We start from the raw sequence: 24879 nt of genomic DNA on the forward strand, positions 1-24879 counted from the left end.
TGCAGCGGGGGGCTCCTTGGTGACTTCCAACTTATTGTGATCGCTTTGATCACTAATATAAGTGCTAGATCTAGGAACCGTAAGTGGACCCTCTGGGCCTTGGTGCGCTGGTGTAGACCCAGGAGGCCCTCCCATATGTTATCAGTCATCGTGAGATGTGTAATCTCTCCCAGAATGCTACGAATATTTCCCCAATATTCTCTAAGGCATCTGCAGGTCCACAACATATGAGCAAAACCCGCCTCCTCCTCCCTGCACCTTGGGCAGTAGCTCTGGGCTTCCGGGAACATACAATGTATCCGCTTTGGGGTCAGGGACGCCCTATGAAGGACCATATATTGTATAAACTTGAGCTTGGCATTTAGGGAGACCCGTTTGGGGTGTTCCAAAATGCTTTCCCATGCCTTGTCTGTAATTACCACATCTGCAGCATCTGCCCATTTCTCAGGGAGGTCTGTAAGGCAAATGGAGGCCTGTGATCGGATGCCGGTATATAACCACTTCACTAGGTGTCCACCCCTTCCCATATAATAAAGCAGATGGACCAGGTCATGTTGTGGAGGCTCGCAACGCTGGGGTGCCCATGTCATCTTGATGTAATGTGCCGTCGTTGCATGTAGCAAGTAAAGGCGATCAGGAGCCCCTGTGTTCCTTACAAATGTGTCATGATCTAGGAGCATACCGTCTCTGAAGAATGAACCCACCTCCGCAACTCCCACATCCGTCCATTCTTGTATCCTAGCCATTGTGAGTCTACTGCCCATAACCGGCAGCCCCAGTAGCGTAATATTGGGTGCGTAGGGGGGCATGGTCGACGTGTACTGTAGGGCCTTTTTCCAACATTGCAGTGCCGTTTTTAACAACGGTGGACCGTTAGAGGGTGGCTTAGCCCTTGGGAGCAGCATGCTATGTAGTGTACCCCTGTCTAGCTCATGAGTGGTGTAGTTTATTTCTTGCAAGTTCCTGCCTGCTGTCCAGAAAGACAGCCATTGTAATTGGGCGGCATAATAATATGCTTGGAAATCAGGGACCCCCAGCCCTCCTTGGTTCGATGCCAATTGCAACTTTCTGAGACTTACTCTGCGCCTGCCTCCGCCCATATGAGTTCCAGCAAGAGTGTGTCTAGAGTGCGAAAAGTGGTCTGGGGCACCATCAGGGGTAGATTAACAAAGAAGTACAGTAGCCGGGGCAGCATCACCATCTTGGAGATAGCTATCCTCCCCATCACAGACAGTGGCAGAGAGGTCCAGAAGGAGACGCTCGGGCGCAGTGAGGCTATGGCCTTCATCAAATTACCTTCTAGTTGGTCCAATGGCGCCCTGTATACGTTAATGCCTAAATATCTAAATGTGTTTAATGCCACGGGAATCTGATAAGTGCCAAATCGGAGTATGTCCGGACGAGGACCTTCTTGGAAATAAAAGGCATAGGACTTTCCTGCGTTAATCGCCAGCCCCGATATAGTCTAGAAGGCGGAGAAGACGACAGGGATCGGGTCCGCCCCATTCTCCAATTCGCGCAAATATATAAGAATATCGTCTGCGTATATTGAGACGAGGTGTGTATTGTCTTGTATGGGAATTCCCAAATCTCCTGCCGACCGTCTCAAGGCTATAGCCAGCGGTTCCAGCGCTAGCACAAACAGAAGAGGGGAGAGGGGGCACCCCTGCCTAGTACCTCTGTGTATCGCGTATTCTGGGGAGATGTATCGCCCCGTACGTACCCTTGCCGTAGGTTCAACATAGAGTAGGCGTATCCACCTCAGAAAATCTTGGGGGAGACCAAAACGCAACAGGGCTGCAAACATGTATTCCCAGGTTATGGAGTCGAACGCCTGACGTAGATCCAATGCCAGACATCCGGCCTTGTCAAAATCCCTGGGAACAGCCCTCATAATGTGGTGGAGTCTTCTGGTATTGAGTGAAGTGTTACGTGCCGGAAGAAACCCACATTGGTCACTGTGTATAAGAGTGGGGAAAACGGGGACCAAACGGTAGGCTAAAGCCTTACTAAGAATATTATATTTGGTAGCCAGTAACGACAGCGGTCTATAGTTGGACATTTGAGTGCTGTCTCTCCCGGGCTTGAGAAGTGACACCACCATAGCCTGCATTGTGGATTGCGGTAATCTACCGGTTTCCCAAGCCGTCCTGTATAGCTCCCCTAGTTTTGGCGTTAACATCTCCGAATATGTTGCATAAAATTCGACGGGCAAACCGTCCAGGCGCGGTGCTTTATTACGGTTAAGGCTTTTGATCGCTGCTTTTATTTCATGTTGGGTGATGGGGCCTAAGAGGTCCTTCTGCATGGCCTCCATGATCTTGGGAAACTGTAAGTCATCGAGGAAGGCATCTATGAGGCCATCGTCGATGTGCGTTGGTGCCGCATATAAAATGCTGAGATGTTCACAAAAAGCTTCATTAATCTCCATTTGAGTATGAAGCAGTCCCCTCTGTGGTGCACGAATACATGTGATTAGGGGTGTCTCCCGTTTATCTTTTATTAACCGTGCTAATAATGTACCTGACTTATCGGCATCCGTGTGTTTCAGTTGTGTATATACTCAGTAATCCATGAGTCTAAGTGTTTCCAAAGTCTCAGCATGGCTAATACGGGCCTCCTGAAGAGTTGCCCTTTTTTCAGCATCTGTCACTGCGATTTGTTCCAACTCTGTCATCAGCGATTCTGTAGCTATAAGTCTTTTGTGTGTTTCTTGGCACGCCCCTACAGTAGCACTAATTGCCGAGCCTCTAACCACCACTTTGAACGCGTCCCAATCGATGAGGTTGGAGGAGGCTGTATTCCAATTGTCTGTAAAGTAATGACTAATAGTATCTGACAACGTGGTCCGAAAGAGGCCATCCTCCAGGAATTGGGGCCATAGTTTCCAAGTCGGCACAGGGGTCGGAACCCTACCCCACGCTAGAGTAGCTTCTAAGGGATTGTGGTCTGAAAAGGTCTTGGCTAGGTATGTCGAGTGGTGTATTTGAGTGGCTATAGAGTAGGAACAAAGAAATCAATCGAGCCTAGTATGAAGCTGGTGGACCGGGGAGTGAAAGGAATATTCCCTGTGCGTAGGGTGGAGCCTTCGCCATGTGTCTATGAGAGCCCAGCCCCTTATCCAAGTATTCAGGAATTCAGCCTGCTTGTGTGTACTGGCTCCGTGTAGTGGTGGATGGGATCTGTCTAACTGAATGTCTAGGACCGCATTACAGTCTCCCCCTAGGATCCAGGGAGTGGCTTCCCATCCCACCAAGGCTCTGCCCAAATCAGTGAAAAATGTATCTTGATCAAAATTCGGCGCATATATACAACCCAGGATTACAGGGAGCCCGTCTAATGTGCCTTTTAAAAGGATATATCGCCCCTGGTCGTCTATACGGCGATCCACTTCCACAAACGGGACCCCATGGCGTATCCAGATGGTCGCCCCTCTAGCAAAGGCCGAATAATTAGTGGTGTATAATCTGCCTCCCCATTTTATCCGGGTTTTTGCCGCCTCCGCCTCCATCAGGTGGGACTCCTGTAAGAACACGATCTGTGCTCTCCTCCTAAGGAGGTAACCGTTTGCTCACAGCCCCTAATCCCCGTACATTCCAAGTCAATAGGTTGTATGTGCCTAGGCCGGTTCGTGTATGTGACATATCCGTGTGCTATGTGACATTCTCCACGTAGTGCGGAGCCCATGAATAGGTACAGACCAGGAAATCCCTAACCCTTGTAAACGAACTATAAATGGGGCAGCCAATAAACCGTGCTGAACCAAAACTGACAACATACAGAAACCATAGAACCGTGCATGTGCTTCGTGGGGGGTAAGCGCAGCCAACCATACTACTGTCTGTATGGGTGTGTAACTCTGGCGGCTCTACGGAGCCCTGGGGGGGGGCTTTGTGCCACTAAATACATATTTTTCAGTGAATTGTATGGTCAAAATGTACGCGTTTTGAACCAGGAGGTCCGCTGGCCTATGCTGCCCGCGAGGACCTGGGGTTGAACTCTCATTTGTGGAGTCTCGCTAGTCTGGCTTACCGATTAGTAGGCGCCTAGGAAAATAGCATAACCTCACAGTTTACAATATAGGCATCGTATATACTTTTAGACGCACAACTCTACAAAATCGATGAAAAAAGGATACTGTCTAATGAGTAAGATCGTGTCCATGTGCAAGCGATCCTCCCCATGTGAGCCTGATAAGGGGATAGTTCAAGACCGTCCCTCAGCTGTCCAGCAGGCCATCTCCCGTTTGAGGCGTCGCCGAGGGAAAAAGTTATGCTATGCTCCGAATCCGAGTGTATGGTGCTGTCTTCCGAGTCCATCGAAATCTTTGTATTGTCCTCCCGGAAGGATCCAGCGACCGCCAGCGCCTCCTCTCTATCCTTCCGCTTCTGGGCTGGAGTCGTGCCTAGTCTTGCAGAGTCTCTAGGGCTTCTTCGCCGTCCTCTGGGTACCTGTTGTTGCGACGGTATAGGGCTATGTCGTACTGAACCAGACAGCCTCTCCTGACTAGGACCTAGTTCCATCACCTCAAGCCATTCTTCCACATCCGTGGGGCTGTCAAAGAAATAAGATTTCTTGTCGTGCATGACTTTGAGCCTGGCTGGGAACAGTAGGGCATATTTAAGTTGAGCCGCCCGCAGTTTTTTCTTCACTGCTTGAAAGGAGGTCCGCTGTCGCTGCACCATGATCGTGTAGTCCGGGTACAATGAAATCCGCTGGTTTTCAAATTGAATGTTCGACTTTTCCCTCGCTTTCTGGAGTAGTATGTCTCTGTCCCTATAATTCAGGATTTTGACTATCAAAGGTCGCGGGGGGCTCCCACTTTTGGTACTCCAGTCGGAATCCGGTGCGCCCTCTCCACGCAAAAATATGGGGACAGACCTTCCGTGGCGACATGTTCTCTAAACCATGTTTCCATAAAATCCGCAGGTTTCCCTCCTTCGCTTCTCTCCGGCAGACCAATAACACAAACGTTATTACGTCGGTTGCGTCCTTCCGCGTCCTCAATCCAGTCCTGTAGTCCAATAACTTGGTGTTGCAGTTGTTTTATTTGCGTCGCCTGTTCCTTGAGTTGAGGGTCTAAGCTTGTCAGCGCAGTGCATGGCTTCTTACCGTATCAGCGAGCTTCCCATGATCTGCCCCCAGTAGAGTAAGGCCGGTCGTGAGGGCTCCGATCTGCTGTTCCATCATCTTCATGGAGTCCCGTATTTCCTGCAGTATTAAGTCCAACTTCTCCGAGTGGGACTCCATGGGGGCAGAGGCGGATTTACTCAGCGGCGGCCCTTTGGTGCCGGAGTCCTGGGGTTCCCCCCCCCCCCCTCCCCCCCACAGGTAAGCCAACATCCAAGACTTTGCCCTTGATTCTGCCCATCATGAAAGCCAATTAATTGTAGACTGTATTACTGGTGTTATATGTCTTCACCACGCGCAGCCTGGCAGTGACTTAGTTTGTAAATTCCCCTCTTCACCGGGTGGTGATCCGCAGCGTCTGCAAGTTCTGAAGCAAGGCCTCTCCTCCTCTGAGCACCGTCCTTGTCGCCTCGTGATGCCCCAATTTATACTGCAGTCCCTGAGGGGTTCATCTAATTTCAGGCTGGCTAGTTTCCGTGGCGCTGCGCCTTGACCTGCCACCGCAAACGTCCCCGCACACTCTCCTCCCCCTACCCGATCAGCTCCAGCACAGCTCCTTCCATATCGCCTGTGCCAGCTGCCGTCACTACCATAATGTATGCAGAGGGGGCGCAAAGAAACCGCATTTAACGTTCATGCATTGGCACTCGTAGGAGGTCTCCAGTACTTTGCCCTTACACCTTGCAGCCCATGCCAGCTCCCATGTGTAGCTCCTCCTCCTCGAGGCTCCTCTATAATGCGGTAGACCCCGGTGCGGAAAACGGAAGCGGGCAGAGACGCCCGATCCCTGCTCGATTCTCTGTCCCCGCGTCTCCCTCTGCGCTGTGTCTCGGTGTCGGTGCTCGGCCCTCCGTACCTCCTGGCCGATCTGCCAGTCTCCCGACCAACTCCAAGGGGGCAAGCCGATCAGGAACGGTGCGGGCCGCACTCCGGCGTGGAGTCCTCTCGATCCCGTCAGCGCTCGGCTCCGCGATCTTCACCTCGCAGTCGCCGCCCCGCATCGGGGAGGAAATCGGGTCCCCGATAACTTTGGGGAGACTCTGGGACCACACGGGCTCCACTGCAACGTCGCAGCACAGTGGATTTCCGGATTCTGTCCCCCCCAGGGTCCGGAGCCCCATTACGTTGCGATCGCCATCTTAGGCGGTTGGCCACGCCCCCCGATCCAACTTCAAGTTAATAAGAACTCTGGTAGAATGCAATCACTCCCTGGAAGGCTTTTTAAGTTAAGATGGCTTCTAGAAAGGGCAGTTAGTGACATAGGCATTTGGAAAGCTGATGCATGTTGCTTCTATTGTGAGTTTATGAAACATATTGTTAGTAGGGGTAGTTGGAACCATACTAAGCCATCTCATAGACATCTGCCCTTTTTCTTTCTATGAATAAAGAAAGAAATAGACTGACTTGAATTTAATTTATCTCTTTTTCAAAGGCAAGAGACAGGTTAATAGCCCTACTGTAGAGGAAAAGAAGACGTTTAAAGATTGGTTTAAAAAAACAGAATTCTGAACGTAAATGGATTCACTTAAGAGAAGCTGCATTCTTGACAAACATGAGAAAGGTTTGGGAAATTATTGCGGATTGCTATGGGACAAAGGTGAGGTCTTGTCCCTCTCCCAATAGGGAAGATATCTAGGGTAGTTTTATCAATGAACTATATGCTGATAATCTTGGAATGACCTACTGGAGATCTTCCCGCAGGTGTGAGTTGGAGACAGTTAGTTATGGCCCGCCCTATACAGACAAAATCAAGCCTTCAATCCGTGCGATCAGAGCATCTGGTACAATGAGCCCTGATGAAATCCTGATGTTGGGTATAAAAAGGGAAGCCAAACTTTGGGCAATTATACTATCCCTGGTTTTCGAATACTGTTATACCAACTCCAGTTCTTCTGTCTTGGACCGGGAGTGTCATCGTCCCACTGTATAAAAAGGGTGACCGCAATTTGCCAATTAACTATCAACACATTGCCCTGTTAGATGCTGTGGGCAAGGTTTTCACAAGGTGCTTATTGGAGAAACTTAACACCTGGGTTAAGGAAGAAATGATTATACCGCTAAAACAATCAGGTTTCAGAAAAAATCATGGTACTATAGATAACATCTCAGCACTGCAACTTATCACTGAAAAATATGTGTATATTAGAAGTTCCTCTGTATATGCTGCTTTTATTGACTTTTCCACAGTGTTTTATTTAGTTGATCGTCCAACCCTGTGGAAACATTTGTACAACACGGCATGCCTGGATCTATATTGCATCTAATTATCACCCAACATTGCTCTACCTGGTGTCAGGTACTGTTAGGCTGGGATTGGGGGCTATCTGCGCTTGTTCCCAAAATAAATGGCCTGAAGCAGGTATGTCTGCTTGCTCTGTTGTTATTCTCTCTCTATATATTTGATCTACCTAGCTCCCCGTGTAAAGACTCTGGTTACCTACGCCCCCACCCCGGGTTTCTGGGTCCACCTGGTGACTTGTTTGTTATACACACACGATATAGTAATCCTTGATTTAACCCCTAAAGGTCTAAATAGTCATCTTGCCGCTTTACAGCAGTATGCTGGATCACACTTTTTGAAAATCAATACATCCAAAAGTAACGTTTTATACTTTCAGGGTAATAGATTGCTTAATTATCCCAAATATTCTTGGTATCTTGGTATGCAGCAATTGCAAATAGTGAAATCTTGTATATTTTTAGGGAAAGTAATATGTAGTACATTAAATGATTCAAAACACAATTCTAACAGCATTTGTAAGGAAAAATTACAGGCCAAGTGGTTGGGCGCATTTCATAATGCAATGGGATGGAGGCACTTTTCCCAAATTCTGTTCGTGTTTCAGGCCAAAATCCTGCCCACTCTACTATATGCGGTTGAGTTAATTGATGTGACAAAATGGGGCTTTTTACATAGGATTAAAGGGCAAATTATAAGTACGTTTTCAGAATTTAACTCCTTATCTGCTACTACAGTGTTAAGACCAGAATTTGCGTTGGTACAAGGTTTGGTGGGAGTGGTATGATGGTGTAATTGCCTTTTGAGAAGTGACTCTAACCCTATAGGGCATTATCTGTGTAAGGGGGTCGTTGAAAAGAAAGAAGAAAAGTCCATGTTTTATACAAATTTCAAATAAGCATTAGGGCTATATGAACTGGATCAAGGATATTTATCATCTATGTCTGTAGCCCAGTTAAAAGCCTTTCACAGGCAGGCTTCTCTTAAACTAAATCTTGGTTTTGGCATCGATATTTGCAGTAAAAATGGAAAATCTGAGGTGGTAATGAACTCTTTCAACTTGAAAAAGCCCCAACAATATTTGACATACAACACAGCCCATATGGGGTTAGACACTTCTGGGCACTAATGTGCTTAAATATTCTACATCAGTGGTTCCCAAACTCTTGACTCCTGAGGACCCCCACTGAATCACTACTAGAGTCCGGGGACCCCCAAGCAATTTTTACAATTTAAATTTCAAAAAATTAAAACAGTAATTCGCAAAAAATACACAAACAAGTACACACCAAACAAATACTTGCATTACTAAAGCTTTTATTATTTTATCTTGAAAAATATGCAAAAATAAAAACATTTTAATGGGAAGGATGGTGCTGCATCTCGGCGACTAACTTTTCAATGTTTGGTTTTATTTCGGAAAGTTGAATCCTTAGGTCAGATTCTACATTTTGCAAGCGATTTCTGTTCTTATTTTTAAGGTACATAAGATTTGAGAAAGCCTTCTCACATAAATATGTGGTGGGGAAAGGAAGTAAAACCTTAAGTGCCTTGTTTGATAATTCAGGATAATCTGTTTGTACTTGCAGCCAAAAGTTTGTCAGACTCAGAGACTTTTCCTTGAATTGAAGTTTAAGTGTACTATCTGTAGAGATTTCAAGCAAACCATTTTCTTCAGGTGCTGTCAGCCCCATTAAATTGTCAATATCTACATTAAAAGGATCTTTAATCCAGTTTTTGCTTTCATCCGGAAGTGGAAAGTACTGACGGAAACTACACCGCATATCTTGGAGATGCTGGATAAAAATTTCCAAGACTTTGTTCGATAATTCATCATCAGCAGATTCCAAGAATGTCTTCAGGTTCTGAAAAGAATCAAAATGTCTTTGTGTTAAGCGACGAGCCCATAAGTCTAACTTTTTTATCATTGCCTCAATCTTGTCTTCAACATTAAAAATTGTGATACCTACTCCTTGCATACTCAAATTGAGTGCATTTAAATGCGTGAAGATGTCTGCCATATATGCCAGCATAGCTAACCAAGTATGGTCATGTAAGCGCTCACCAAGTGGAAATGGAGATTCCAGTTCAGTGACGAAAACTCTGATTTCATCTCTTAAATCAAAAAGGCGAGACAAAACTCTACCACGAGACAGCCATCGGACTTCTGTATGCAGCAAAAGCTGATGATGATCACTATCCATGGACTGACAAATCTGTTCAAAAAGCCTTGAATTTAGTGACCTAGCTTTGATAAAATTTACAATTTTGACGGACTCATTCAAGACCTTTTTTAATTCCTCTGGTATCTTCTTAGTGGCTAATGCTTCTCGATGAATGCAACAATGATGCCATACAACTGAAGGGTTAATTTCCCTTATTCGTGCTACAAGTCCAGTTAGTCTCGCAGACATGGCACGTGCCCCATCTGTGCTGATTCCTATGCACTTGGACCACTGAATTCCATTTGATGTCAGAAAGTCATTGAAACTGCTGAAGACCTCTTCAGCAGTGGTATGTATCAAATAGCGGCAGAACAGTAAATCTTCACAAATGTTCCCCTCAAAATCGTATCTAACGTAACACAGGAGATGAGATTTATTTGCTATGTCCGTACTTTCATCTACTTGTAGGCTATAATGCAGACTTTTACAAATTCTTTCGATCAACTGTTCCTTCATGTTGTCTGAAATTTTGTCAATTCGCTTTTTTACAGTGTTGTTAGATAATGGCACCAAATTTAATTCTTTTGCTGCTTTTTCTCCCACCCTTGCTGTCACCATGGCTTTAGCAGCAGGTACTATTAGTTCTTCAGCAATTGTATGCGGTTTTCCAGCTTTTGCTATGAGCATGGACACTTCATATGAAGCTTTCAGCGCATTTTCATTAACGGAGCCTGTTGCAGTTTTCTTAATTATTTTTCTACTTTTTAGGAGCTCTTGCTCTTTATTCTTGAAGAATTCTATGGATTTAGTTGCATGCTCATTATGCTTAGTTTCCAAGTGTCTTTGTAATTTTGAAGGGTTCAGGGCCTCATTTGACAAAATGTCATAGCATAGCACGCATTGTGGTTGCTGTTCATGTTCTGAACCTGAACATGTGAAACCCAATGATAAATATTCACCATCATACTTGCGAAACTTCCTTTTCTTTTCACTTAACTCCCTTTGTTTTGAGCATGATGGCCCATCATTGATGTCTTCAGTGGATTTTCGCTTAAGGTTAAGCCAGCGATCCATCGTCGTTCTGTTTTTTAGGATACCCACAGCTCACCAGTCTATATTGAATCACATTCGGTTATGTGGAATAATTTTCTAGCAAAGCTATTTGGTAAAGGTAAAGCACATATTTAGACCTTCACTAATTTACCTACTACAGGCTGCCCTCGTCAGATGTTTCCAGACTACATATGCTTTGACGTTGAGAGATTAAGCAGCACCTGTAAGAAGATTTTAACACTGTATGAGCACTGCTTTCAAGGAAAAGACAGAGGACACTATCAAATCATAAGCATGGATATGGCAATTTTATGTAATGTGGGTTCAAGATAATTCCATTTGCTCAGTTTAATTAAACATAGCTCATTCACTGTGGAAGCAGTCCACTGTTGATTGCACAGAGAGGTTCGCACGATAGTATGGGAAAACATGACCAGGGTTGGAGTTAAGCGAGAACACTTCAGAAAGTCATTTTGTCTGCTACACACTGGTCGTAAATGTGTTGAGGTTGAGATTAAATTCAAACCAGGATGTCACAGACGTTTCCTATGTGGCTTGCTGGCAGCCATGGCACATGGCATGAGCAGCTGATGTGACACCGAGAATAGTAAATTAAATCATACAAATACATGCCAACATTTTAGAAGAGGAAAGTGGGTTATTTAAAAAAAAATATATCCTTGGGAGAAAGCATTTCCATCCATTGAAGAAGAGGAAATATCAGGCGGGAGACAGCCTGAATCAGGTCTATTGGAATGTATGACGGCAGTGGTGCATTTAGCAGTACAAGGCTTCTACTCTCAACCATACCAAACACAAGGAGATGATGGACGGAGTGCTGAAACATTTTGGACACTCCCCCCACCGCCTCCCCCCCAGTCACAGATCTGGGTTGAACCCATCATCGTTCTTTAGCTCACTTCGTCACCCCAGTTTGGACCCATTTGCATATGACTGGGTCCAAACTGGAATGGCATGGTGAGCAAAACTACGATGGATTTAGGCCCAGATCTCTGTACTGGGGTGAATGTATGACATTGTTCTGCATTCGGTCCATCGATTGTTGTTTTGCGCTGTTCTCTTTCACTTCCATGAGGCTGATAACATAAATAAAAAGGAATCACTTTTTAAATGCGTGCATATGCTTTTAACATATGCATATTTCATCACGGCAGGGCTGTCTCTCCTGCGGGGGAAAGTACTCAGTGTATGATGTGACATTGTGATGACAATCACGCTGCACCTGCTTCGGGTAAATACAGTTTTCAGAATGAGGATTATCATTACACGCATTGATTGCATAATGTGCCATGAAGAAACCATTTTAAAATAAACCATTTTAAAATCAATGCAATAATTTGGAGTGGACTACACTTGCAGCCACACTTTTCATGAAACCAACCCTGACGGCGGGAATAAACCATAATGTCACTGCCACTAGCACACAAGCTGATCACTCGTCACACACGAGAAGAATTATAGAAAGGCTGCTGCTAAATCATAGCTGCCAAGGTTTCAGATTGCTGTGTGTGACATTGTCATAAATACAGTGTGATTATGAGTGACATTTCAGTGACTATGAGTGACACTTGCTCACAAGCAAAATAAAGCAATGAAGATGAGGAAAACATAAATATCAGAAATTACACCAATTTGAACAACAAGACAGGCTAAGTTAACTGCTTCAAAGCATAAGAAACAATTTGTTTATCAGACCACATTATTTGCCAAGTTTTTTCTGTCACGTTTTACTTTTCCAGCCAGAATAGCGTTTTAACCAAATGCATATTACATTGTCGTGCTAGCAGCTAGTCATTTCACTTGTAACACTAAAACACTGAGCTGCCCTGCGCCTGCAGATTTGCTGTGTTTCAAATATTCAGATCGTGATAATATCACTCTTAACATTCTACGAAAGGAGTGCACGAATATGCCAACATTAAAGTAAACAGACTTTGAGGGCAGCAGCACAATAGCAGTCTGTACACATTGCACAGATACTGACTGAGGAGCAAGCACACAAGTTATAAAGTGCAAATTGGTACAAGTTACCATACGCAAATGGTCACCAAACCCAGACTGAGTGATCATAAGCTAGAAACAGAACCGTCTCAAACAGATCTAATGAGAGAGGGCAGAATCCGCCAGCAGCTTGATCTGCAGGAACGTCTGAGAGGCCTTTTTTCCAAATCTGTCCTGAATAAAACCTTATTTGTTACTATCCTCATTCTGAGACGAAATTTAAATCAAGCAAGAAAAATGGGGCACGATAAATAGCATCTGTTTTGAGTTTTTGGAGACTAACATGCAGATTGTGGTACTTTGGTACTATAAATAGCACACTTTTCCCCTGTAAGTTTACAGCAGGTTTGACCTTCCTAAATTTTTAGAATGGTGCGATATTTAACATACCTGGTAATTACATACACAGTGAATACCACCCAATCACTGCGCAAACAGGGCTTACCCAGAGGTGGGACAATTCCAACCAAATTTGTAATGTATACAGGGGGGGGGGACAAGAACAATTTCGGTGGGGGGGCCTGAATCTTTAAGCAATAGGCAGAGTGGAGCCGATTTCGGGGGGGCCCTGAATCTTTAAGCAATAGGCAGAGTGGAGCCGATTTCGGGGGGGGGGGGCTGAATCTTTAACCCCTTCAGTGCCCATGACGAGATAGTCTCGTCATGGAGCGCGGTTGCGCTGTGCCCATGACGAGACTATCTCGTCATGAACCCCGCCCGCTAATGAAACGCCCGGCACAGGGTGTGGAAAGGGCGGGGCACAGAAGGGGTTAAGCAATAGGCAGAGTGGAGCTGCAGGGGCTCTTAGAAGGGGTGAAACAACAGTAAGGCCTCATTAACGTGCAGATGGTCTTTAAAAGACCTGTGAAGTACTCAGGGCGGCTGTGTGTGTGTGCCTGGGCTGCCACACAGGTGGGGGAGGGGGCGGTTTGGTATATGCACTGCCAGCAACCTGCCAGGCCAGGCCAGGCCAGTGAGTGCAGAACACTTGCATCATCCTCTCTCTGCCTGCCATTGCGCTCCACAGGGCCGGCTTTAGTGCTGGTGGCGCCCTGTGCGACAATGTTTGTTGGCGCCCCCCCAATGACCACCTCCACCAGGGAGTCTCTCACTAGCACCCTTTAACAGTGACGAAGTCTCCATAACCACACTCTCTCAGATGCATTGAATTAGTTATATAGCGCCACTCATACCAGTGTAGGGTGTCCGAGCACTTTGCATCACACACACATTACACAGAGACAATCAATCAAACGTGTGTAAATCAGTGTATAGGAAATGTTACATAAGCCAAAAGACTAAAAGTGTAGGAGTCACATGTCATCCATACTGGTAGGTAGTATAGTTTAAGAGTGCTTGGTGTGGAGAAGCACAAACTCAGAGTCGAAAAAGAAACAGCATAGTTGGGAGTTCTGTTTAATAATATGAATCAATTCCTAGCCAAATTCATCCTTTTTGCAACATTAATCAATGTTCTAATAATGTTCTTTGCAGTGTGTATGCAGTTCTGGGATGAAAGTTAATAGCTCACTATTCTGTATTAGGACTTTAAGTTATAAATTGCAAGTGACAAAAGGAGGTTTCTTTTGAAAGCAGTAACCTGCTGATCTATCATACGCACTGTAATCACTTGGTACACGTTATTTGCAGAAGGCATATTAACCCTCTACACTAACTTCACATAAGTCAATACCTCAACTATGCAAAATGCTGATCTCTCTCGGACGATAATTAATCACAGGAGTTATTGTGACATTTATGTGAGGCGTGGTAATTGCCGGGGGAAAGAAACGCTGCAGCAGGTGCTTCAAAAGCGTAATAAACGTTCAAGCACGGCGCCCCCAGGCAGCCAGCACCCGGTGCGGTGGCACCGGTCGCACCGCCCTAAAGCCGGCCCTGGCGCTCCATGCTTCCGAAAGGTAAGAAAAACACGTGCATTTGCGTTTTAAATGTCCGATCCTGCAGCAGCACACTGCCAAGGCCCATACATGACAGTAACCCGATTCAAGGCCCCATTCTCCCGATTTTTTTTACAGAATCTCCCACTTTGCTCTCCTGAAATGTTGGCATGTATGGGTAAGTACACTCGGCCTCAATAAACACGGCGTCCTAATTCCCCTGGCCTTGCCCACTAGCTGTAAATTGTAAATTAATTAAAAAATAAACACTCACGTGCTCCTCGAGTGGTCCGAGATGCCGGAATGCTGGTGTTCTTAGCCGAAAGCGGAGACAGGGCGTTGGGTGGCAAAATGCTCCTGGGCTGGCCGCAAACGCGAGGGAAGGCGCACTGCCGTGCGAGCGTGCGCGAGCGTGCGTGCCTATAAAATAATAAGCCAATCACCCTTCAGCTTCCACCCGAAAGCTGAAATGGTGATTGGCCCGATTTTTTTTGGTCGTGCCGCCCCTGCGCTGTCATTCAGTGCTTGTAGCCGTAGTAGCGCATGGGCGCTTCAATATTCAATACGATCCAGTCCGCGGACCCCCTGGGATTGTGTCACGGACCCCTGGGGGTCCACGGCCCACAGTTTGGGAAACGCTGTTCTACATCAAAAAAATGTAACTTCTAAATGGTATACAACATCAAATACATGTCATCTTTGTAATAATGGAGTTTTTTATTTGTTCCACTTTGCTGTTATACCCCTGTAAGTTCACGAGACCTCTTTACTTAAAATATCATGCTCAAACAACAGCTGAAGCTACACATGTTCTGTGCTATCCTTCAAATGAAATGTTTTATATTGAAGTTTGTAACTTTCTTAAATGGTTTTAAAATTTGTATTGAATGACCTTTTATAATTTCTGGTTTTAAATTATGAAATTGATTGCACTGCAGGGGGTAACTGGTTTTATTGTACTAATATTACTCTGCTTATTTCTTTTTTTAATGCTTTATTTAAAGATTTTCAAGAATAAAAGAACATATTACATGAAGGGCAACATAAATCATAGAGGGCGGAAGAGGAGGGGGGAGGCAATTATAGAAGTAGCTTGTTACTACTCAAATAGACCGTTGAATAAGTCTCTAAATGGGGCATTGTGGTCGTACAGCACTTCAGTGCAACTATCTGAGTAATCATAACAGCGATGGGGAAGCTGTGCATAGGCCAACATTCCGTTATTGGAGAGGCACTAAATCTGGGAGAGGGGCAGGAGTGCGGATGGCACAAACCCTCCTAGGTTTCAGTGAGTTGACTAGCTGGGAGTGACGGTGGTGCATGTGCGGCCAAGTGGGGGACGGTGCTGGAGAGTTGGGTTGGAAGGTAACTAAATAGACTCAAATTGGTTGCCAAATATTTTTGGGGTGTGGAGTAAGAGGTTGGAGCGTGGAATAAATCTCACTTGCATGTCGCAGTATGTCATACTACGGATCCATGCCCCTGTCGTGGGATGGATTCTACTACCCCAGTAAAGTACAATTTCTCTCTTTGCCAACAGTAGGGCGATGCCATGTCAGAAGATAGGAGGTAGGAAGGCATGCATGACCTTAATGTGCCATGCAGTCTAGTGAGGACAAATCTGTCCATGTGGGATAGATCGGCACCCTTTTTGGCGATGGGATAAAAGGTCCCCAAAGGTGTGTAGATGCAGCTTCAGCAGAGGTCGCTGTACCAGCCTCTCAGTTGAAAGTGAATGCTAGTGGTTCCAGGATAGGGAGAGTCTGGGGGAGTACAAGATATCAAAGCCCAGCACTCTGCTGAGTCTTCACCAGGCCCAGCATGTTGTGGGGAGGGTCTGAATGTCCGTTGGGTCCAGTCTTATGCCGTGCGGCAGCAGCACGTTAAGGGGTGTGGGGTCTGCCAGCTCTTGCTCCGGTTTGTTATAGGGAGGCGGTTTATTATGGTGAAACCAATGGTAGGCAAAAGGAGCCTGCTCGACCAGGTAGTATAGGTGGAAATCCATGACAGCGAACCCGCCTCAGTCGTAAGGGAGCGTAAGTGTTACCCAGGCAATGCGCTGCCTGCGGCCTGCCCACACCATTCTCAGCAATAAGCTGTTTAGTTGGGCAAAAAATGAGTTTCCCAAAGGGATGGGGATGTTGACAAACAAGTATAAAAAGCGTGGGAGAATGTTCATCTTGATCAGCGCTTTTCGTCCCGACCTGGAGAGAGGGAGACTAATTCAACGGTCTATTTGAGTAGTAAGCCTATCCATGGCTGGACCATAATTTAGACGGATAATCTGTTCCCTGTCCCTGTGGAGGACAAATACCCAGGTATTTTGGAGTGTCTGCAGACCAGCGAAATGGATGGTCCCTCGATGGGGGGGGTTGTTGCGTCTGTAAGGGGGAACGGCTCGGATTTTTCCCACTTGATGTGCAGGCCTGACATGCCACCGAACCAAATAATCTCGCACAATATAGGATCCAGGTTTTCCGAAGGATGTCTGATGAACAGCAGGATGTCATCCGCATACATATGCATCGAAAGAAGCCCGTATCTGAACTGCAAGCCTCGATGAAAATGATTCTCTTGTAGGTGTCGGATCAGAGAATCCATAGCGATAATAAATAACAGAGGGGACAACAGGCAGCCCTGCCTGGTGCCCTGAGAAATGGGAAAAGGGTCTTAAAGGGAGCCGTTTATCCATATGCGGTCCGTGGAAGACAAGTACTGTAAAGAGACCAAGGCAGCAAAGCCACTAGGCACGCCGAGTTTCCGCAACGTTGGGTGAAGAGAGAAGGCCACTCAAGAGAATCGAACGTCTTCTTGGCACCCAGGAGGGTTACCACCGCAGGTGTCTCCGGGGACACTCTGTTCAGGACTGAGAAGACTGTCCATAATTAAGTGCAGTTGACCTGTGAATCGGCGACAAAATTTGATCCAGGAGGAGTGACAGGCTATTGGCCATTGCCTTGTACAGTATCTTATTGTCAGAATTAAGTAACGACAGAGACCTGTAGGAGGTGCACCTGGTGGGGTCCTTGTCAGGCTTTAGCAGTAGCATAATCTCCACATCGGGCATTGTGGGGAAAGGATCACACTGTCAAAAGACTCTGCATAAACCTCCAGTAAATGAGGTATCAAAATGTGTTTGAATGCCTTATAAAAGGAGCAACTGAGGCCGCAGGCCTTCGTGCTGTTTAGGGAGTCTATTGCCTGGGTGAGTTCCTCAACTGAGAAGGGCTCGGTGAGAAACTGGGCCTATCCTGTAGTGAGCCAAACCATGGCCACCTACTCCAAGTAGGCCAGACGAGCCGCCGAATCAGGAGGCAGCGGTGTGGTATACAGGGATTTTCAATATGAGACTAGCTGGCGGATGATATCTGTAATGCCTGATACGTAGATGCCATCCTCTCGCCAGAGGTTCATGATGTGTCCTGTTCCTCGGGTAGGCGCAGGAGGTGGGCCCAAGTCCTCCCAGTGCACTCCCTCTCGTGCTTCAGTATATTTATCAAGCAGGGTAGCTTCCCTATCAGCTAAGTCATTGAACTCCTCAATAAGAGTTGCACGTTTAGGAAGTGAAGATGAAGAGGAGTGTGGAGTAGTATCACTGTCTATGGACGCCAGCTCACCCTCCAATCAAGCCAGACTGCCCTGCAAGGCCCGCAAAACCCCAGCCTGCTTGGATATGCAAATACTGCGAATGTACGCTTTAAAGGCGTATCGAGTGACCAATTCGGTATTGATCTCAAAATATTCAAGGATAGCGCTGTGGAGTTCTGAGCAGAACACCTCATCAAGTAAGGCAATTACCGGGAATGACCATCTACGCTCCTAGCCCACATAGTATGGGATTGTGAGCTGTAAGAGCACTGGGGCGTGGTCCGAGAGAGTGCGTGGCTGTGTTCCCAGGTCTCGGAGCCACTTGCCGGCAGCAGCAGATAGAAACTAATAGTCAATGCGTGTCTATACTATATAAGGAGCCGAATGTAAAGTGTAGCCAGGGGCGTGGGGGTTGAGCCAAGCTTACCTAAAAGCGTGCGTATCTACCAGGTCACAAAAGACTCGTAGGGACTGCGATTTACCACCCGGGCTGGGCTGGAGGAATCTTGCATGGGGTCCCACCACAAGTTCAGATCTCCAGCCACCAGCTTTACATCCGGATCGAATCTGTCCAAGAGGCGGAAATGACTTGAAAGGAGGAAGGATCGTTTGTGTTCGGAGCATATACGTTTAAAAACAATATCGTCCTCGCCAGCATTGTCCCCACCACCAGCAGGTACCCCTGGTCATCGGCTATAGTGGCGTGATGAGTGAATGGGAGGCTTCTGTGTATAAGAATGCAAACCCTCCTGGAATATGTACTGTACCCAGCAAAGTAACTGTGGGACCCCCAGGAGGAGGCGAAGGGGGGGGACACCTGTGAAGTGAGGTGTGTTTCCTACAGGAATGCTACTTTAATGTTGTGTCGGTTTAGGTAGGCTAGTACCAGCTTGTATTTGCATGGGCTGTTTAGTCCCTGGACATTCCAAGTGAGAGTGTCACCTCAACATACAGTCTAGGGGTCCCCATCAAATACGTGGGAGAGTGGAACTGTCACATAGCAGCACAGCTGCCCAAACATAATCGGCGTCTCCTCAATGCAGACAAGAGGGAAGGCAAAGTTGACAGGGGAGACAAAGAACAAGAGCAATCATAACTAAACCCCAAGTAACCCACCCTTCTCCCACACCAGGTGGGGCAAATCCAGTGAATTCCCTTAACCAAAAGCCCAAAAACAATACACCCAACAATGCAAGAGGTGGAATCATCCAGGGGAGGACGGACAACACCTCTGGACTCAGCACCCATACTGTTCAAGTGGAACTTAGCAATGAAGTCTGAAGAAGATAGGGAGAGGTATAATGAGAAGAGAGAGAAGCAATGCAGAATAAGAGGAGGAATCCCCAGACAAAGGCCGTTAAGTAACACCACAGGCACAGCAAATACTGAAAAGGATCAACAGGCAGTGTGTCAGTCTGGTCTGAAGCATTCCGCACTAGCCCCTAAATTCAGGTCCGGTGATGAAACATTCAGCAGTGGCACGAGAGGAGCGGAACTGTTTGCAGAAGGAGAACTTCTAAAGGCGTGTTGAAGATTCTCAGTTTGTCGTTCACTATTACTCGAAGTCTAGCCGGATACATCAGGCCATATTTTAGGCCCAGTGTCCTGAGTTGCGCATTTGCGACGGAGAACTTCAAGTGTGAAATCGGGGGAGATGGAGAGCCTGGCACCCTGGTACTGCAGCGGGGTGTTCTCCCGGGCCAGCTGAAGGATGGTTTTGTGGTCTTTGTAATTCAGGATTCAGGCCATATTGGGATGTGGCAGGGCCCCAGGCCGGGGGCGCGGCCCTGGGGACCTATGAGCTCTCTCAACTGTAAAAATGTAGTTGAAAAGTGTTGGGCCTGAAAAGTTCAGTGAGAAGAGTTTCCACAAAGAGTTCAGGGCGCCCCATGTTGGTCGACTCTGCCAGATCAATGATACAAATGTTTTTCCTTTGGGACCGCTCCTCTAAGTCCTCGTTTTTCATAGCTACTGCTTTAAGGAGGCGCTCTGCTTTCTCCAGTTGGTGGGACAGCGTGGTGGTAAGGTTTTCCTGGGTCGACGTCGACACGCCCTCTTCCAGAGCATCTAGACGGGTGCCATGTCTGTCCAGACAGTCTCCCATGTGGTCCAGGCAAGCAGCCAGCGTGTTGAAACCTTGCATTGATTACGCAGAATCTGGCCTCCAGTTCAGACATGATAGATGCCATGCCCTCTGGGGGAAGGCGGATCCTCCGTTTCCCAGTCCCCATCTATGTCTGTGGGCCCCCGGCAGTCCGCTGGTCCAGGCTTATCGAAAGTGAGCCGCCGCTGCTTGGGGTCTCTAACGCCAATGCTTATGAGAGGGCGTTGCAAAGGTCAAGCAGATAGCAATGGGGGGCACCAATCAATCAATGTATAATGGCTTGGAGCAAGGGGAAGGTACACCCAAATAGCTAGTCAATAGGGCCAGCACCCGATGGCTGCCCAGGCGTGGTCAGTGGAGAGAGCGCTAGAGTCCAGGTCGCAGGGGAGGTATCCTGCACAGTGCAGCCAGGAGCGGAAAAGAAGCGGCCTGCAGTAGCGTGTGTGGTGGAGGGAGCGTTGGGGAGATCTCCCTGGCATCCACTCACCACATCTGCGCAGGGCCAGTGAGTATGTGATTAGTCCCTGATGGGGGAGGGGTGTGCGTTTCCGCTAGGCCGGCCAGGCTACTTCCAGGAAGGTCCTCCACGTGAAGTATCCGCGGTGTAGGTGTGGCTGGAGGGCCGATGGCAGGCGGGCCGCGCTCCACGTCTCAGGCCGAGTGCAGTAATAGAAGGCCCTCAATTAGAGTCAATCCTGCCAGTGCAGGTGCCGAGGCCAGTGCCCAGCCAGGTTCCACAGTTGTGTTCCACATTGACGGGGGGCCCAGCGAGGCTCCGCACCAGGTGGGAGCTCGTGCCCAGTGCAGCATCTGCAGAAGTGTAGTGTGATGAAGGGAGGGTGGCCCCAGCAGGGCACCGCAGCCCCAGCATCAGGATCTCCTGCGGCCCCTATTGCCGTGGGACCTCTGAAGCGGGCTGGGCCACGTCCCTCCTCAGCGAGTCAGGGCAGTCCGGGGCGGGCACGACAGCTCCATCCATGGCTGGGGTATCACTCCGGCGATGCGGAGGTCATTCCCCAGAGTGAGTGAGGAAGCGAGGATGGGGTCCGCTATCTTCTTTTCATGGTCAGCAGGCTCCATAGCTTCGATGCTGTGTGGCCGTGATGGTTGACGGCCAGGCCACGCTCCCTTATTTCTGTATTTATTGTTTTTTTTTTAATGTGTACCTAATTGGAGTCACAAAGCTTGAAATAAACTTTGATAAAGGCAAGTCTGAGATCTTAAATATATTGATCTCAAAAGAGAGACAGAGGCCTGGCCTAGAGACCTGTGCCTGATGAAGAGGGTGAAATTATCCATAAAATAGCTAGAACTAAATATCACTGACTCAGTGACGATTGAACTAAAGCTACTTGGCTGAAGCTCAAAACTCAGATCCTGACAAATCTAGGCAATTGGAAAGGTCCCTACATTTCCCGCTTGGACAGGGCCAATGTGATGAAAAGAAAAATCCTGCCACGCTTGCTTTACCCACTTCACACGCTACTGACTGTAATTCTATGTTCAGAGATTCTAGCCGTACAAAAGCAAGTAATAAAATTCCTCTGGGCATGTGACTGGGCAAGACCTAACCAAAATATACTAATGGCCCCACTACACAGAGGTTGACTGGCCTGCACACATGTAATTCAATATTACCATGCTAATCCTCTTAAGAGCCTGAGGAAAGCTGTTTGTCTTATGTAACGGGCACACTCGCAGGCCTCTCTTTATACGACCTCCTATGTTTCAGACCACAGAATATGTACATCTCAGTAACGACCAAAACTCCCCTCCTGATGTGCGATGTAGAGTGGGTGTCAAGAAAGTCCTCTCTACCTCGCTAACCCCATATACTCCAATCCGCCTACACTCGCCAGGGATGGACGGAGTTAGATTTAGTAATTGGAGTAAGGGAGAATGGTTGATGATTAAAGACCTATTTGAAAAGGATCACATGAAGTCCTTCTTGGATTGCAAGAAATTATATAAGGTGACCGGAAAAGACAGAATATAGTGTCCACATATTCGACAGTGGTTAATGCACCTGCTAGTTACAGACGTGGCCACTGCACCCCTGACCCCATTTGAGAAGTGTCTACTTACAAATGACACAACAAAAGGTTTGACCTTGAAACTATACAGTCTAATGAGTGACAGCACTAAACTGAAAAGATGGGCCTATGAGAAAATCAGTGAGACCTGGAAATGGGCTTTGATTTTAGTAATGCAGACCAGGAAAGGGAATGGCTCAATATATAAAAAATAAACTCTAGGAAAACTCAGCACTGGGAAGGAGAATATAAGATACTAATGAGATGGCACCTGACCTACAGTAAACGAAAGCAAAGATATCCCACAACATCATATACATGCTGGAGATGTGGGTGGAATGGACAGAGGCACCGACATCCATATCTGGAAGGAGTGAAAAAAACCTACATGTTCTGGAAAGAAATTCTTAGTCACATAGACGCGATGAGAGGAGTAATGGCACCTAGAAAGTTACCCAGCTGCGAACCTGTTACACTTGGAGGATGAGAAGGAAAAGTGGAAAGGCAAAACAAATAGAACCCTTAGATACCATCTAATAGGAGCCAACAACCACAGGTGTGTTCATGATGAACAGTCTATGGCACACACTAGTAGGAGAAAAGTTAACACATAATATCCAACACTCTAATTATTAGTTCAAAAAACATATTTTCTCCTGTGACAGAATACCTGGTACGCAAGTCCTGTGTATGATTCATTCTGTAACAATCCCAGCACTACACCTGTTTGATACCGAGCCAGCTGAGGACTACGAGGCTTACATATGACTTGTTCGTTGAAGCGTTGGGGGGTCCCGAAAGCCCTCGAGTGGGGTCTGGAGTGCCATGAGAGTGAATAATAGTTAGGTGAGGTAATGTATACGTTTGGTACTTGTTGATCTAATTAGGTTAGAAATGTTCATGTTGCTAAAAATGCAGGACCATGAAAAGACTATAGATCACATAAGGGGGAAGTTACACTATAGAGACCCTATATGCAGATACCCCAGCACTACAAATCAGTACTGTGTATAACGTTTGTAATTCTGAATGACCGAAATGTGTAAGCCTTGTGCTCTGCAAACTAAATAAAATGTGTTATTGAAAAACAAAAAAACAAAATTGTTGTGATTAGCTGGTGACTTCCACCTTAAGTAATTAATTGGATTTAAAAAATCAAGAGATATTCTGTAAACAAATTGGTTATTGCTATGTTCTAGTGCTAGTGTCCTTAAAACTTGTGTTGAATATTGTATTGATAACAGTTATAAGTATATATGGTTTCATTCTTTAACCACAAAATAACATTTTATTAATACAATGCAATACAGGAAAATTATTTTGTAATTCAAATCACCAGTTAGAGCAAAAATGTATAGACAAAAAAACAATGTTGCTACAACACACTCCTGGTTAAACTATTTTTAGTGCTAGTTTTCCTAGAAAATACCATCTACAGTCACCCAGAATTTGCTTATAGTTCTCAGTATGGGACTCTTACAGGGATAAAAACCCTGCTGGGATGGAGGAAGGTGGGGCCCATACAGTGGCTTACATTCAGCAATGTACATTTCAAGTGGCCTACTAAAGGGAAGCGGAACATTTGATGACACAGTATAGTGGTGATCCATTCTTGACCAGTTATTTTTGGATTAATGTGGATCAATGTACTGCCCTTATTGAAGCCTGTTAGTCTTAAAGGGAGATTGTGTTTTGTTTTATTTTTGATCGTGGAGTTTTGAAGGATGGAGCAAATCTATGCAACAAATGTTCAGTGGTGACCGGAAGAGCAATACATCATTTCTGAGCATACGCACCTTTCTAGAAGATGAGAAGGAGTATGTGTTCCTTCCATAAGTAAAGAGATAGGACTAGGGTAAGAAATTCCATCTCTCAATTGTTCTCACCCAGATTTTGTGCATTTGTATCCATTGTGACTGGATTTCCTCCAGGGCCAGTGGTTTCCTGAATAGGAATAATAGCACATATGCTGATTTAAAATGGCTGCCCTTCCTCTCCACGACAGGCCCTCCTAATACGGAACTGGCCTGACACCTGTCAAGTCGCTAGGATGTTAATGGGAGGTGTGACTCGTGTTTAACATGTGGTCTGTACACTGACTGTTCTTGTACAGAACAGGTCACCACCCCAGAGTTAAGGTTTTCCTAAAATAAGGATTGTACTAACTTTTGAAGGGTGCCATGTAGGGACAACATGAACCGGGGAATAAATATGTGAAATCCAAATTAAAATAAGTGTATTGGAAATATAGTTTTATTCGGCTAAATTCATTATACTCTGTCAAGTCACTGACTGAATACACATAAGGCAAATTAGTGTCTGGAGGAAATTATCAATTATAAAATGCAGATGCACTCCTTTGGGGAGCACAGGAATGCATTGCTTTGTATATTGGGCCCATTTGTATGTGGGATGTTAGAATTTGTAGCTAATATAGTCAACCCAGATGGAATTAATTCAACTTGAACTTTGTCTTGTTTCATTTGGCTCTGTGTCATTGGTCAATTTATATCTTAGAGCTTGCAAATCTAAGCACCATGTTGCTTGTGATGAAATGACAAATAGGGTTCACTCAAAGGTGTCATCTCATTGCTACCTGCCTCTACAGTCACAAGCAGTTTCAGCAGGTTTGTGTTTCTGCTAACGC

The 24879-nt window shown here is 46.2% G+C and overlaps 1 protein-coding gene across 3 annotated transcripts in view; it reads left to right on the top strand.

Moving 5' to 3' along the window:
* Positions 1 to 24879, top strand: part of GANC (glucosidase alpha, neutral C) — a 386043-nt gene that overhangs the window by 326874 nt on the left and 34290 nt on the right. The window lies entirely within an intron of this gene.

This window comes from Triturus cristatus, chromosome 9, assembly GCF_964204655.1.
Source record: "Triturus cristatus chromosome 9, aTriCri1.1, whole genome shotgun sequence".
Taxonomy (NCBI): domain Eukaryota; kingdom Metazoa; phylum Chordata; class Amphibia; order Caudata; family Salamandridae; genus Triturus; species Triturus cristatus.